This window comes from Anas platyrhynchos, chromosome 5 (genome assembly GCF_047663525.1).
Source record: "Anas platyrhynchos isolate ZD024472 breed Pekin duck chromosome 5, IASCAAS_PekinDuck_T2T, whole genome shotgun sequence".
Lineage (NCBI taxonomy): Eukaryota > Metazoa > Chordata > Aves > Anseriformes > Anatidae > Anas > Anas platyrhynchos.
Window position 1 is genome coordinate 54,151,348 of NC_092591.1, and position 11,900 is coordinate 54,163,247.

The 11,900-nt window shown below is 44.8% G+C and overlaps 1 long non-coding RNA gene across 1 annotated transcript; it reads left to right on the forward strand.

The window, feature by feature from the left end:
* Positions 1–451: 451 nt before the first annotated feature.
* On the forward strand, positions 452–9,332 carry LOC140002662 (uncharacterized). Its single transcript, XR_011809799.1, has 2 exons — positions 452–7,305; positions 8,539–9,332. It is a non-coding gene; the product is annotated as an uncharacterized lncRNA (long non-coding RNA).
* Positions 9,333–11,900: the final 2,568 nt, after the last annotated feature.

Consider the following 11,900-nt stretch of genomic DNA (forward strand, 5'->3'; position numbering starts at 1 on the left):
AGGGACAGAAGGCTCCTCCACAAGCCTGCTGATAATGGTAAACTGGGAAGGGATGGAGCAGCTCATAGCCACAAAGGCTGGATGTAAGTGTGTGTAGAAGGAGAGTGTCTGCTTCTTAAAGGGTATCTCGTGAAGGGCCTTTTCCAATCTTACAATGAATAAGAAAGGGATAAAGTGGTGGGAACCAAGTCTGATCAGTCACGCTAATCAAAGAGGGCATGTGACAATGTGGGGATGTTTATTCCAGCTGGGTTATCTGATGGAGGACTTCTGAACTGGGATGACAAGAAGAAAAGTTGGGGGAGTCATAAGCAAAATGCCGGGACACAGACCTGACAAAGCAGAAATGGAAACAATGATAAACAAACCTTCTAGTCATGCAAATTGATGGGCTATCAAACTACAAGTACCACGTCCAAGAAGATCAACCTGGACTTTGCAACTGGTAAGACTGTGAACTGGGGCAGGGGCTGGGCTGGGAGGGGTGCAGGAAACTGCAGAGCTCTGCAAAGCCATGGGGAGTGTGCAGGTGGAAGGGGCAACAGGAGGAACAAGATGGGGCATAGATTAAAAAAAAGGGTATAAAAGTGCCAGTCACATGTCAAATGAGGCTGGGCAGTGATCTTGCACTGGTTGAACCCTGTGCTTGATTATCATAGATTGTTCTATCTTTTTCTGATTGTTGTTTCTTAACGATCTCTGTTTTCACATTCTCTCCCCTGTGTTTGCATGCTGAAGGACGACATGCCAGCTTCTGTAAGTGAACTGGGTGCCAACTACCGCAGTTAGACTAGGGGTGTAAGAGCCCCCAGCCTGTGGTGCCAGCTACTGGAGTGACTGGGGTCATCAGCTAGCAGAGCAAGTGGGGATCTTCTACTCCCATAGTAGTAGAAGTCTTTACCTTGCTCCTATAATGACTCTATAACCCTCCTCCTTTCATCCTTTCCCCAGTTTTCAGCTTCTCTCTGAGTCTGGAGTCCAAGGTCTAACTACAACACACCAGCACAGCCCCAAAATGCGTGTTTCCTCCTTACCAAGCCTGGCTCTCAGATGTATTTTCTTCTTTCCCTGCGGTGCTCAGACAGAGACATAAGCACTTACATGGCCTGGTTCTGATGGCGAATTGGTTGCACGGTGACTTGAATGGCCTCAAGTTGTGCCAGGGTAGGCTCAGGTTGGCAATGAGGAGACGTTTCTGCTCAGAAACAGCAGTCAGGCACTGGGACTGGTTGCCCAGAGAGCTGGTGGCGTCTCCGTCCCTGGGGGTGTTCAAGGGAAGGTTGGACGTGGTGCTTAGGGACAAGGTTTAGTGGGCGATGTCGGTGATATCGGTGGGTGGTATGGGGATTGTTGGACTAGATGATCTTAGAGGGCTTTCTAGTGTTAATGATTTTATGATTCTGTGACCCCGCTGGCAGGTGGAAAGCGCCTGCTTGCAAGCACTTGGCAATTTGAGGCCCTGCTGAGCTGGGGAAGCCATAAGTCACAGACAGGCTGGATAGGTTTGGGAGCAGGGAAATGCCCTGATGTTACAGGTAGCCGTAGGCAGTTAGGTGGATTGGAAGTGTCACTGAGATTGGTTCTGCTATGGGAAAGACTCAGATAGGTTATGACACAGCCGTACAGCCCGAGGAAGCAGAGCTAACGTATATGAAGTCCAACGAAGTGGAAAGCACATATAGGAAAAATCTTGCTTTACGATGACAGGATTAGGCAGGTGTGTTAGCAAGGCAAACGGTAATGATACTGGAGGGCACCGCTGGCAGCCAGCAGCTTTTTGTTGTCTTCCTTCCCTCCCTCTCCTAAATTCTCTTAAATCTCTCTGTTTTGGGGACATGGGGTGGAAATGGGAGGATGAGGGGCACTGGGATTCATGACAAATTTCTGAGTGTGCTAGCTGTTTGTTGTAATCCTGGTGGTGTAAGCAAGATGGGAATGACAGAAAGTTTCTGAAATCATCCTAGGAACAGCTGTACTAGAAAGGATTCTTCGCAAGACAACTGAGCTCTGAAATTAAACTTAAGTGCTGTAAGCTTTCGTAGATCCTCTGACCTGCCGTATAAAGCAAGGAAACCCCACTAGTTTTCAAATGTAAAAGGAGATGCTCTTTAAAACTTGCTCTTAGTAAATGAATAGTGACTTTCTTACTTTGGTTACTACAGACGTCAGGCAAAACATTTTGCCTAAAAACGAAATGTTAATTCTTTCTCAAGTGGGAAAATGAATAAAGGTCACATGCTGGTGAAGAAGAGCCTCTTTCTGCTTCCCAATTCCGAGCCCTTAGGGTATGGTTGCTTTCGTAGGTGCTGTTGCTCAATCCTGATATTCCCACCTAAAAGGAAAACAAACTGCGATAAAAAGAGGTCTGTCTGCTATGAGAAGTCCTGTGTTGGAGGTGATATGGGGGGAGCAGTAGAACTGTTCCTACCAGTTCTTTCCAGAAGAAGACACTTCTCACGGACTTGGTGCAAAAAGGGAAGTTTTCCAGTTGATCTAAAATAACAGTTGTGTTACTTTTTCTTCCAGTTCCTCAGCCTTTCCGTGCAGTGGTGTTTCTTAAGCTGGATGTGGCTGTAGAAACAGATCAATCCTCAGTCCCCTTTCTTCTTCCTTTCCAGTCCTCCGAATTTCCAGCTTTGGTCCTGGCTTTTCAGGCTAGTTTTTGTAGGTCTCTGTGTGGTGTGTTACTGTGATGTGACTGGAGGCCAGTTTAGGTTTAAGTAGTTTAGGAAACATTCCTTTCTCCTCTATTAATATGAAAAGATGAAGAAACTAGAGAGGACCTGCACTGTAAACACCTATTTATTTCTTTTTAACAAGTGAGGTTCTGGGCAAATAAAGAAGGCTGAGAAATGGTGGGGATACTTTGCAGGGACTCACGCTCTGCCCTAATGCTGCTTCATGGCTCAACAGTAGGATCGGCAAATGTTACTTGTCTACTTTTTAGACCAGTCACAATTGCTAGCAAAGTATATACAGATGGTTCTGGCTCATTAGGTTTCTTAAATACAAAATTGTTTTTAACGGGGCAACGAGACAGCCTGTTCCTTGTCTGTGGGTCTGAATTGACTGATCAGTGAGGCATATGAGACTGGAGTGGGAGCTAAATTAGAACAAGGTTTGATGGCAAATCTGTTTGACCCTTCCTTTTGAAAACGAGGCGCTCGGGATAATGAGTGAGCAAAGGGCTGGTGTGCTGGGCAAGGACCTGGACTCACGACAGCAGTCTTCCCAAGGGAGCCTCTGCTATAGCAACGGTATTAGGGGCAGGGAAAGCAGTAGGAATTGCCTGTCAGTATTCACTGCTAATTAGGCTTTACCCTGGCCAGGGATGCAAGCACTTACGAATTCCAGTAAAAGACTGGTGGCTTTTTTGTGTGGTCATGCTGAGGTAGTTCCTACAGCTGAGTTTACTGCCAGAGTTTCCTGGATTAAGTAACAATGCTGCAGTTCTGGCTTATTTTCCTTCTCGATTGGAGAACTGCACGATGACCTAAGTAACATCCGCATGGTTTAGCATCTGAGCCGCTCCCGCCACCACCCTGTTTTTTTAGCTGATGTCAGCCTGTTGCTCAATCCGCACCTCCTGACTGGAGAAATGCTTTGTAAGAGAACTCGTTGCAGTCACTTCTGTTTTGTGCCTGATTTAACATCTTCACAGCTTAATCTCCTGGAATCTCGGCTAAATCTTAGGTGTTCAATAGGCAAGGAGGAGCTGCCCAGGAAATCCACTCAGACCCACAGAAAGATGTGTATTCTGTCATTATACAAGGGAAATGGCATTGGGAAGGGCTGTTTTGTGGCATGAATGGGGAAGCTTGCTAGCTCCATCCATCAGGCAATCCAACCCTGGAAACTGGCCAAAAAGAGTTCATTTTCCCTATTCTGTTTTCTACTCGATTCATGAGCTGAACTGGCTCAGAGGGGCCCTGATGAAGGTTGAAGCTGGTGTAGGGTAAGCGGAGTGGCAGGGGACAGAGAAAAGAGGCAAACAAGGTGCTGGGGCAGGTGAATGATGTACGTGTGAGAAATGCAGTCTCTCCTTACTGACAGCCTTACCTTGTGTGAGTACTCTCAGCCTGTTGCTGTCCTATGGGCTATGACCCTTCAGGATGCCTTTCAGAAGCAAACAAGTCCATCAAACAAAAGGCAAGGAGTCCAGCCTGTACTAAATAAGTGAGGAATGGAGCCTGTTTTCTTGTCTGACTGGGAAGTTCCTGATTTGACTGGTTTCAGTCTTGGTCATCACAGCTAATTTAGACAATGGGGCAGTGTGGCTATGCATGACCGAGCAGACCTACTCATAACAGAGTGACTGAGGGACAGGTTCGTTAGGTCAGGGGGAGCATTCCACCAACCTCCTTAAACCTGAAATGAAGCTGGAGAAGTCTGAGAGCCTTGCAGACTGACATTTTTTGCTACCTCGTGAGACTGTTCGCAAAGATTTTGGCTGGGGTCGCTTTCAAGCCTGCTGCCCAAAACAACAGGACAACATAAGCCAAAGTTTGAGAATCTAGTGGTCTGCCCGGTTTATTGATTCTTCCTAGTCTGTTTTTTTTTTTTTTTTTTTTTTTTTTCTTTTTTCAATGGCTTGGAATAGACAGATGTGATTGCTGAGGCATTTATATACTCTTTTCTATAGCAACACATGCTCCTGTAGCTGCCTGTCCATGTAGATGATTGCAAGGGCAGGGTGGCCTGTTCTGAAAGCATTTTATCGGTTACTGAAATACTGGACCATGCCCACAGATACCATTTGCTGAATTTAAGAAGAAGACTTGTGCATGGTCCTCATATCCAATCCTACATATCGATACCACATTGGGTTTCACTGCAATAGAGGCTGCTGATGTTTTTTTTTGTTTGTTTGTTTGTTTTTTTTCCCATTTTATTTCTCCCTCTGCCCAGTTTCACTGATTTTTTTATTTATTTAGTTTTTCCCCCACAAATGCTGTGCTGAACTGTTTGAAAAGGGTGAAGCCCTTGGCTCTCCTTTTGCCCAGTTTGTTCAGCAAATGGGGCAAAAGTGGGTATGACATAGGGAAAGCAGCAGCAGATCGTTTCCCCCCCAGTTGCTGCTGGTGTTGTGTCCAGCTCATTCAGAGGCAACTCTGCAGGGACAAATGCACTTCGGTACTGGCTGATTGCTCCACAGATAGCACATGCATGAACAGGTCCCCCTTCATCCTTTTGAACTGCTTTTAAATATTTTTACCCTGATGGTGAAAGGCTGGGCATAGCTTAGGAGTAAATTACAGTCTCAGAAAATCTACTTTCCACTTTTCTACTTCTACCTCTACTTTCCATGTGTCCTTGCCAGACTTTGCCTCACTTGAGTAATGAAAAATCCTCCAGTTCTTCTAAGCCAGTAAGACCCGACCTCTTCAATTCCTAAGAAAAAGCCATGAAATGAAGTCCTGGAGAGACCTGCTCAAGAACAGCCGTCCAGAAGTGTCCTCCCCTATCAGCATGCCCTGCCCGAGAGATCTTGATGTGGGCTGGTGCTTGTTTTTGAGGCAGAGCTGATGTTTTATCGGGCCGGTGCATGTTCTTTAAGCTGGTGTTTAATGGCCAGTTCCCTGTAAAAGCTTGTTTCTTCTCGTCATGCTTGAAAGCATTTGCCTGCCTGCCCCTTTTTGGGTGGCTACGTATAAAGGCAAAGAGCACTTCAGGCTTAATGCTATATCATGTCTGTTCAAACTTGATGCTACGCAGACTGCCAAAATGGCATCTCAGGGATGAAATGTAATTAACAATACGAGCATGCATGGGTGGGTGGATAGCCTGGTTTTGGGGGCATAGCCATGGGATAGAGAAGCTTTTGGAGAGCTACATGGCTCCACCTCAGATCTGCTGCACCGATGTCTCACTTCCCCCACTGGTCTCCGTGTCCCGCTGACCACGTGCAGTGCCACAGCTTATTTCTGTATGAAAGCCCTATAATGCACCGTGTGATGGGAGCATGTGGGATCCCAGTGTCGCCTGTGGGGCCAGACATTGTGCTGCAAGCATGCCAGTTCCAGCTGTGTGCCCAAAATACGCTGTTAGGCATCCTCACAAAAACAGCTGAGAGCCTCAGCTGGCAGGTATCTGCTTAAAGTTTCTCTCTGTGATGGATTCCCAAATGAAATCTGATCTTTGATCATAAGGACATGACCTGTGCATCGTACTCAGAATGAGAGCTGCCCCATCATTCATGAAGACTTGAATACATTTGAAGTGTTTTGCAGGGGAATTCCTGATAGGAAGTTGATGATTTTTGGTCTGTTGAGAAATTTTCCACTGTTTGTTGACTTTAGCAGGGTGGTTTTATTTACAAGCCATTTTTTTCCCCTAACATTTTACTTAAATACTAAAAGTTATTAAGTAGAACAGTATTTAAAGAATTTGTAAATCTGAAAGGGAAGAAAAGTTGATCACGCTAGAAGAGGATAATGGCAGCATAGCAAATGTTGTGCCCTGTGTTAACTGTAGAAGACTCTTGATATCAAACTAATCCTGGATTTTGCAACCAGGCAAATCTCTCTATGCCCACCTGGTGCTCAGGCTGTCATTGGAATAAAATCTAGAGCGTTTGACTCACAGGTAGCGGAGCCAGACTTCAAATTAGGTTAAGTGGGAAAGGTACGTCAGTAAATTCACCAAATACTGCTTCTGGCTGTGCTGAACAGACAGAACTACTGTGTTATTAACATTGTTCTTCCTCATTCTCATGCCTCTAAGCACTTTTTTTTTTTTTTTAATTTCTTTTCAACAAACACATGCCAAAGAAGAAAAGATTAATTAAAAGGATATTCTGAACAAATTAGAGAACTGTAATCTCCTGGGGCATTTAGTTTAAACTGTCTATGTGCAGAAATGTTTCAGAGAGAGAAGAAAGCTGTAAGTACTTAGAAAATGTTTGTCTGTCCAAAATGCATGTTATGTTATTTGCCTACAAAATCCTATAGTACAGACTGTTACAGATTATTTTGTCTTTGTGACATTTTTTTTCTATAGCAGAACAGTTTGCCGTCTCCTAAGCAAATGTACTAGAGTAACTTCCAACACCCTTTGTTTTTCTGCTGTAGGACTGTTTCCAGGAATCAGCAGTTCTGTGTAACCAGCTGTTTGCATACTGAATTGGTATTACTCAGTGAATCCCAGCGCCTAAAACCTGGGTTTCCCCAGAAACTGGGCACCCGAAAGAAACGACTGAAGAATTTAAGCAGTGTTTTACCCAAGGAGCTACAGGAGGATTTTGCAATCAGCTGGAATTCCATTTATAGGATATCTTACAGCGCAAGTGGAGCCCAGATGTTTTCGGTAAACGGCTTTCAAAACAGTTGAGATCAGTGTCAAATTTCCAGACATGTGATCCAGCTTGGAGTCAAGTTTGGGGTTGCTTTTGTGTTTACCTAAAGTCTGTGTGCTGAATTACACTGAAGTTTGGGGTTGGAATAAAGTTCTCTATAACAAATATTTGACTGGACACATGGTTTATCTTATTTGCAGGACTTTGAGCTTTGAAAAAAGGTTACTGTATTTTCTTAGAGTAATATTTGAGGTATAGTCAGCTCCCTCTTGCTCACTGGATTTAGAAATGGCGTTGCATTTTAACTCAGATCTGTTATTATTCTAGCTATTAAACTAGCATGGCGAGAAAACATTTCAAAGCGAGATGGGAACCGTTTGTGCAGATGATAAATGACACATGCATTCCTGAACAATCTGGCTTGCCCAACTGCAGTGAACTCTGCTCACGTGAAGGCAGCCCTCTTGTTGGAGGTCTAGCTGGATGCCTAAGTCATACGCTAAGTTTTTGCTGAGGCAGTCTATCAGCAAAAAAATCTGCCTTCCAGTTTTACAAGCTTAGAATTTACTTTTGCAAGTACTGTCTAGTCGTTTTTCAGCCCACAGTAAGATCACTGCCATAATTTGGAAGATCATACAGAAAAATGGCACAAGTTGAGTCAGTATGAATGATTGTAAAGTGTGTGGAAGAGACATGGGAACCCTCCCATTTTAAACGCTGTATCCAAGCCTTACCCTATGCAAAGTCCTTGCCAACTTCAAATCCTACGTTGCCCTGTCTGTGCAAATTCGCTGTAACTGTGTGTCATGCCCTCTTCAAAACCTGCTCAGGGCTTCCAATCTAACAGCGATTTACCCTTGGCCTGGGGTCGGACTCCTCTTTTCCTGAGACTGTATGTGCGTCACACGCAATGGGTGTCACACGACACTGAGATACTTTGAGGTGTGTGAAAAGACAACCTTGGTGCTTTTTTTTTTCCTGCTACACCTTGAGCTGTGTCAACCAGTTCTCTGACTTAACCACCTTGTGTATATGTATGGAAAGAAGCTCATTTTATTTAGGCATTTAATTTTTATGGGCAAAAAGGCTCAAATTTTTGCAGACTTGAATCGATGCCTTAAGTTGTCATATAAGGAACCTAAGCGTTACTGTCCTTAATTTGGCTGAGCTTCAGATTTGTGCTCTACATAGCATGTTTACATCTCAGCTGTAAACAAATGAGAGATCTTGCTCCATTGTTTCAGATGGGATCTAGTCCAAGGGAAAACAGAAGATTGTCTTCAACAATTTGAAGCTTGTGTAGGCAGACAATACATCGCCTCTTGCCTGTGGGCAGCATGAAGAATGCCTCTGGTTTAGATCAGCAAAGCAGCCAGGAGCTGACACAGATGCAAAGCAAGGCTGCGCATGCACTCAGCAAGATGATGGATCAGTCCGCAGGCCACTGTGATGTTTGTGTGCAAAAGTGTACTGGAGGAAACAGTTTGGACTGTGCCAGGCTCTTCCTGACTGCACTGAGACCTTTAATCTATTGGATTTGAATAAAAAATGCCAAGATCTCCCTACTGCTTTGGACAGTTGCATGAATAACGGTTGGGCATGCAATTAACTACTAGCTACTGGAAGCTATATGATAGAAAGTAGTCTGCAAAGCATTGCCAGATGCAAAATGTGAGCTTGCAGTTAGCAAACGTGAATGGCATTTGATGTGAAGTCCAGCCCGAGTATGATAATGCTTCTTGCAGGCTGCTTCCCAAGAATGCTCATTCTTGATGAAGAAAGGCACAAGATAAAAGAGGGCTTGACCCAAGCCACAGAAAAACAGTAGGAAATAGTCAAACTTAAACCACTGTGACAGTACTTTGAGAGAGTCAGTTGCACTGTCAACATAAAACTTGTAGTTATAGCTAAACCTAAACTCTTCTAAGACCAGAATGTTAGACAATCTTTGTATTTGTAACCAAGACGCTATGATGAATGAGTGTACAACCCAATATTTACTATTCTGGACAAATAAATCTGCTGTCATCACTGTTAATGTGTATGTTTATGCAACTTGCTATCAATCTAGAAAGCAGAATGTAGCATTTCCTAATCTTATTGACATTTAATCATCGGTGGCACGGAGTGTCCAAACTTCAGAGGAAATATTCCCATTATTAATAGACTATTTGCTCAGTTGTTTACAAACTGTGATGTTGTACAGCCTTTCATGGAACAATGTAATGAGGATTTATGCAGCTTTGGTCATGATGAGATTGGAAAAAAGAATAAACAATTGTTTGCAATCTATAAACTAGTGGGTAACTTTCTTCTCATAGTTCCAAGCATGCCTTTGTCAGTCACAGGCATAAAGGTGGAAGGAGAGCGCAAAGAGCAGAGAACATGATGCATAAAAAAAAAATAAAAAAATTAGTAGTAGGTTCAAGGTTAATCTTTCTGGAATATTGAACCATACTCTGCAATTATGTGCAAATATAGAGGCCTGCCTGAGTGTAAAGCTATATAAGAGCATATATGCTTCAGGAGGACAACCACTAATGTTTGACAAGCCTCTTCAGCTAAATGTGAGGTTTGTTTGTTTGAGGTTACCTCAAACTGTTCAAAATACTACAGTATGAAAATAGTAATGCAAATCTGCCCAGCAGTTACTAAGTTACCACTGTTTTTTTTTTTTTGTTTGTTTTGTTTTTTTACATAAGCATTTGCGTGGGAGGGGAACATGAGGGTTTCAAATGTACCTGGCAGCCTGCAGAAGTGCTAAGTATGATCCACATTAATTTACAGATCTTAATTACTTCTGATGGTTAACTGACAGAAGCAAGAGAAAACTTTAAGCCAAAGGAAGACGTTGGCTGTCTGTTCCTTTAAAACACTCAGAACGCTGCAAAAAGTGCTGTTGTGCTGATGCAGACCGAGCTGAAAGCTGTCACACGTGGGAAATCAGACATTGCCTTCAGAACAAGGAAGTTCAAAGACCAAATGAAACTTTGTCAAAAGGACAAGTTAGAGGAAAAATTAACTTAAGCAGAGTTTGCAGGCTCAGTAATCCGTGTGCCAGTACTTGCAATATTTCTGACTAATTTCAACATTTTCTGTTTTCCTGAGCAAAAGCCAAGATTTTGGGAGCCTGATGTTAAGGGATGATCTCATAGGACGTTTCTAAACCTTCAAAGTTGTGCTCACAATCTGCTTGAAAAATCAGAATCCAGAAAGTAAAAGAAGCCAATGTTTATTGAAAATAAACGACCACACAAACTGAATGAATACAGTAACAAAAGCAGCTGAAATAGCCCTCCTGATATCAGAAGGCTCAGTTTGTTCTGTTTGACCTTTGATTTCTCAATTACCTCTTTATTATTTGGCATTATGTTTGAAACACTTAGAGGCCCCTGTCCTAAACCTCACCATTGAGTATATCAAACATCAGAGGGCAGGAAATGTTTGGTTTCTCGCCGTCTTTCTTGTTTGTGCTGCCCTTAGTCATCAGTGGGCAATCGCGCTAAGACACGGGGAGTTTCTTTCCCAAGGTCACACACACACACCAGCAGCGATTGCTGCATGTGCCTGTCCCTATCTGGGAGCAGCTCTGAGGAAAGCTGGTGCCCCTCAGCTGTGTTCTTTCTCCTTTGGTTGGCTCCCCAGATTAACCCAGGCTTTTGGCCCTCACTTAATGGTTACTTGCATTTCTTCACTGCATTTTTGTGGCAGTATCTATCCGAAGCCGGGCCTGGTCCCTGAAAGGGGGAAGTCTGAAAACTTGCTGGGCCTCGCCACTGAGTCACCGATGTTTGCTGGTGCGGAAAGCCAGAGCTAGAACTCGATGTTCCGCTCCAGCAGAGTACACGAAAGGGGGAAGAAAGTATCCACTATGGCACAGATTTCTTCCTCCTGACGCTGTCCTAAGCAGCTCAAGCCCTTCCTGACGAAGTTACAAAGCTGCACGCTGTTTTCTGGGGACAAACAAGTGTGTTTTTTGGTCAGGGCTATGGGGCGTAGGCACAAATGGCTGTGCTCCTGTGGGGGCAGAATGGCAGGGCCTGCTTCATCCATGGCAGGGCCTGCTTCAACCCCTGGGCATCCTTCATCCCCTGGGGATCATTCTGCAGCCCCAGGACCTGCTTCATCCTCAGGGCATCCTTTACCCCCGGGGCATCCTCTACCCCCAGGGCCTCCTTCCACTCTCTACAATGCCCTGAAGGGAAGGTGTGGGGAGCTGGGGTCGGTCTCTTCTCGCAGATAGCTGGCAATAGGGCTGGAGGGAATGGCCTGAAGTTGTTCCAGTGTGGGAATTAGGGGACATTTCTTCTCAAAGAGCAGGGTTAGGTGTAGGGACGGGTTGCCCAGGGAGGCGGTGGGGTCACCCTCCCGGGGGTGTTCAAGGAGAGGCTGGACGTGGTGCTTGGGGACACGGTTTGGTGGGTGACAGTGGTGCTAGGGGACTGTTGCACATGATGATTTTGGGGCTCTTTTCCTTCAGGAATTCTGTGATTCAGGCCCAAACCGACCCCACTGAGCCCAGCACTGGGGCGGGGGGGGCTGTGAGGGGAGGAGGAGGGGGCGTGGCCATGTCAGGGGGCGTGGCCACGGGTCACGCGCCGCGGGG